Here is a 5247-nt window from a genome sequence, read left to right as displayed (position 1 = left end):
CTCCTTTCTGATCCCATATCTCGAATTGTTCATCTTATTAACTGGCTATAATGTCAAATAAAAATGAGTAAAGGGACAATTGTGGGCAATCTTTTCTTTTTGAAAATCCAGTTATAAAACATTTGTTCCATTAACCTAATACATACATTCTTAACAATCATGCTTTATATGATACTGGATATTTTATAAGAAATTAAGTAAACCTATACATTATCTCAAGTTATTTCTCTGTTAACTACTTTTACAGTCATGCATAAATAGCACAAAATTTTTTTGAAAACCTGAAAAAAGTTACACACAAGTTTGGTTGTTTTACCACTGTGATTGACATATATAAAGTAATGGATATCAAGAAGTTTATTTTTACTGCATCTTTAATTGTATATTTGTTCTTAGGTTGCCTAAAACAGTTAGATACCAATAAGTGTAGCAAAAATAATGAAAATAAAAAGTAGGTAACTTTACAAATTATGGAATATGAACAATTTCTGCCCTTATTCAAAGCCAACTGGGACACAACTTTCTCTAAAGTAACATTACTGTAGCTCCTGTCAAAAGTGTGCAAATTGCGATTGTGTATTCTACAGATACACCTGGTTCAACATAAAACATCCATTGGTATATATATTTCTACTACAGCCTTATGCTCTAAATCTTAAAGGGCCCACAACAACTACATCTCTGACTAGAACCAATTACTCCTTTCATCTCCCATCAGGCAGTTTCCTTTGCTTAGACATGGAAGCAGTTGTAACATTGGCCCTTCCTTGTCAAGCCACAGTGTACCAAAAAATACTATGCCAAACATTAATAACTTGCATAAAAATTCCACATCTCCATATTAAGCACCTCAAAATGAAAACAGATAACTCCCCAAATGTTAATTGTCCCCACTCTTCTAGTGTTAAACTTAAAAGCCACATGAGAAAGAAAGAAATTCAAATAGAAGTAACATAAACCTGTCACAAATCATAGAAAGCCTATCTGTGGGACAGTGAGGATGAAAAATGGTCTTCTGTAAATTTTAGGATGAAGCAGACAAAGGTTGAAAGGCTGGTTAATTTTCCCGTCTTTCTCCAGCTTTGGCTTTTTCTCTTTGAGGATCCAATGTGCAAAATGTCAAGTTGTCTCTAGTCATTGCATTATTAGCCTCCTGTCTTCGTATGACTCCTCACTTAAAGTATCAAGTTGAGCAACGGTTTCATCAAAAGTTCTCTTTGAAAGAGAGCAGACTTTCTCAGAGGAGTTCAGATCCCAACACAGAACCCAGGGAAAGAAAGGACCAGACCCAACGATCCAACCTGATAGAATGAGTCCATTACACTTCCTTTTTGCTGGTTTCAAAAGTTTCTTGGTCTGTTTGTATGACTGATCCATGTTCCCTTTCTTGTCACCCATGGCAACCTCAGCCATATAACAGTAGTAGTCACCTTTCATTTTCAAATTGAAGACTTTGCTCTCTGCCTGTGCAACACTGGGATCAAGAACTTTTCCAAAAAGAGATAGACAGTATGTTGTTACAGATGTACTCTAAGCTTGGTCTCAACTTTCTCTCTGGAGTCACAAGTCATCTGTTTCTGTTCAGCATCTTCTTTCTTTAACTGAATACTTGAGATGACCCTCTAAAATGGCCTACAGCTTCTTACAACATTTTTTATAAATGACCTAGAGAAGATTAGTCTCCCCCTTGGATAATTCAGCTTTTGCCCAGTTACTGACTTCATGCAAGTGGCTGTGGCATCACACAACTTAGCCTGCTTGGCCAGTTTGGCTTCTGATTCAGCTTATGTTTCTTCAGGACTAGATGTTTTATGACCGGAGTAGTTGGTGGAAGATGGACAGGGGCTCAGCAGTCCATGACTTTTTGTTTTCAAGGATACTTTTATCAGATCAAAGATGTTCTCATCTATTCCTGAATTCCTAAACCTGAAAGAGGTTTTCTTTTTTAAATCATGAATTTAGGTTGAACTTTATCAACTGCTTTCTCTGCACCAAATTGAAATAACCACATCGTTTTTCTTGTAACATCTTCAGGTAATGAATTATATTCATGGGTTTTTGAATCATAAGCCTGGAGAAGGAGTACTTTTATGCAATTTCTTTTTATATAATTTATTTTCATTGCTATATGTGTCCATACAAGTATATTTTTCAGTTGTTTCTAACTTTATTTTAAACTGTATGATGCTATTTAAAATCATTTAGGACTCTCCTACTAATGTTGTTTTATACATATTAACACATTCATCCATTTTGACTGTTTCATATTTCATTGTGTAAATAAACAATTTATTGTTTGTTTATTCCTATTGATGATCAGGATTTTATTAGCTATAATAATAAAAAAAAAAGTTTGTGACTGGCACAGGGATAGAAAACTGGCCAATGGGACAGAGAACTGAGAACTAGACTTGTGCATTCACAGAAGCTTAGGTACATCAGAGATGAAACTAAGAAACTATCCAGAAAAATCAAATCATCTCCAGATAGATTAAAGATTTGAATATTAAAAACAAAACTGTGAATGTCTAAGTAGAACATATTGGTGAACATATTTTAGGCACAGAAATTACAACAATATTTGACAATATTAAAATTTAAAAATTTGGTTCATTAAAAAATACTCCTAAGTGAAACATAAGTTACAAATGGGAAAAAGCTATCAGCAATAAACACAGCCAAAAATAAATTTTATCAAGGCTAGCTAAAGAACTCCTACAAATTGGTATGTAAAGCACCAATAACTCAAAGGCAACAATGGGGCAAAGGACATGAAAAGCATTTCACAGCAACCAAATACATGTCACTAGTAAATGAGCTTTGTCCATTGTTGAGGCAGTGTCAATCAAGACTGCTGCAAGATACTATCGTAACTCTCATTAAATGGGCAAATATTTAAAAACCTTGGCTGTACTCTGTGTTGGAAGTGATATACGCCTTAAATCTCTTATACATTGCTAGTGAGGTTAAATGCTAAAACAACCATAGTACTACCTTGTAAGTTTAGACCAGTAATGTTAATCCTATATCTAAAGTCAAGAGAAACATGTGTGTATATATGTCCAGTATATGCATATACCAGAAGACATATACCAAGAATGGTCATAGTAAAACAGTTCACAATAGCAAAATCATAGACAAAAGCTCAAATGCTCATGGACAAGACAGTAGATGAATTAACTGTATATTTATATGATGGTATATGAAGCAGCAATCAGATCAAACAAATTATAGCAACAATGTATATGAATATTAATGGTATGTTATTTGATGAAACAAACTTAAATTATTTTTATATATAGCACAATATCCTTCTTACTGAAGTTAAAACAACTATAATCATATACTCTTTATGGAAACATACAATAGTTAAAAAGAACTATATAAAATAGAAGCAAGAGAATTATGAAAATAAAAACACAAGTGATAGTTTCTTTGCGTGAAAGTGGTGAAAATAAGAGAAAAAAAGAAGGAAGAACATTGAACCAGAAATAAGCTATCATGAAAAATCTGGCTTTTAGGATTTTCTTATGCAAAAGAGCATATTTTGTGCAGAAACAATTTAACTTATTCCTTTCTGAATTGGATATATTTTATTTCTTTTTATTGCTAACTTGCTCTAGCTAGAGACTCCAAAAACTATTGGAACTAATAAATAAATTCAGTAAAGTTACAGGAAAAATTAATATACAAATATTAGTTACATTTCTATACACTAACAATGAACTCTCTGAAAAAGAAATTAACACAATGCCAATCACAATAGCATCAAAAAGAATAAAATCCTTATAAATAAATTTAACCAAAGAAGTGAAAAATCTGTACAGTGAAAACTACAAAACATTGATAATAGAAATTGAAGAAGGCACAAAGAAAGGAAGGCGATCCCATGTTCATAAATTGGGACAAGTCATATTACTAAAATGTCCACAGTTCCCAAATCAATCTACAGATTCAAAGCAATCTCTATCAAAATTATTTGGCATTTCTCACAGAAATAGAAAAAAACTTCTAAAATTCATATGAAATCATAAAGCACCCTGAATAGCCAAAAAAATCTCTTCAGAAAGAAGGACAAGTTTGGAAGTATTGCACTTTCTGATTTCAAACTATATAACAAAGATGGTGTGATCAAAGTAGTATGGAAATGTCATAAAAACAGTCACATAGACCAATGGAACAGAATAAGAGCCCAGAAATAAACCCACACATATACAGTCAACCAGACGTTAATAAGGGGGTCAAGAATACCCAATGGGGAAAGGATAATCTCTTCAATATGTGGTGCTGGGAAAACTGGCTTCCCATATACAAGAGAAAGAAATTGGACCCTTATACTACACCATACATCAAAATTAACTTGAAATGGATTAAAGACATAAATGTAAGACCTGAAACAATAGAATTCCTTAAAGAAAACATAAAGGAAAACTCCTTGACATTGGTCTTGGCAACAATTTTTTGGAAATGACACCAAAAACAGGCAAGAAAAGCAAAACAAAAATAAAAATGTGGGAATACATCAAGATAAAAACCTTCTATACAGCAAAGGAAATGATCAGCAAAATGAAAAGGCAATGTATGGAATGGGAGAAAATATTTATAAGTCATATATTTGATATTTGTTACAATCCACAATATATATGGAACTCTTACAACGCAATGGCAAAATAAACAACAGTTAAAAAGTGAGCAAAGGACTTTATATATTTATCCAAAAGAGACATACAAACATCCAACAGGTGTATGAGAGGGTCCTGAAAATCACTAATCATCAGGAAAATGCAAATAACTTTTATATGGAGTCTTAAAAACATCAAATTTATAGAACCAGAGAGTAGAAATGTGATTGCCAGAGGCTGGAGGTTGAGGGAAATGGGGAGATATTGGCCAAAGTGTAAAAACTTTCACTTAAAAAATGAATTAGTTCTGGGGATCTAATGTACAGCATGGTGATTATAGTTAATTATACCCTATTGTATACTTGAAATTTGCTAAGGGAGTGAATCTAAAGTGTTCTCATTGCACATACACAAAATTATAACAATATGAAGTTATGGACGTGTTAATTAACTTAATTGTGGTAATTATTTCATAATGCAAGTGTATATTAAATCATCACATTGTACAATCTAAAAAATTGCATTTACTTTGCAGCCCACCAATTTCACTCCCAAATATTTACCCAAGAGAAATGAGAAATAAAATATGTACAAAGATTTGTCCATGAATATTTGCAGCAATTTT

The 5247-nt window shown here is 32.6% G+C and overlaps 1 pseudogene; it reads right to left on the bottom strand.

Annotated features, from left to right (window-relative positions):
• Positions 1–1057: 1057 nt before the first annotated feature.
• On the bottom strand, positions 1058–1616 carry LOC116280186 (14-3-3 protein zeta/delta pseudogene; annotated as a pseudogene).
• Positions 1617–5247: the final 3631 nt, after the last annotated feature.

Source organism: Vicugna pacos, chromosome 4 (assembly GCF_048564905.1).
Source record: "Vicugna pacos chromosome 4, VicPac4, whole genome shotgun sequence".
In the NCBI taxonomy this organism is placed as follows: domain Eukaryota; kingdom Metazoa; phylum Chordata; class Mammalia; order Artiodactyla; family Camelidae; genus Vicugna; species Vicugna pacos.
Note: the sequence above shows the minus strand (reverse complement) of the source record. Positions and strands in the feature narration are given on the sequence as shown.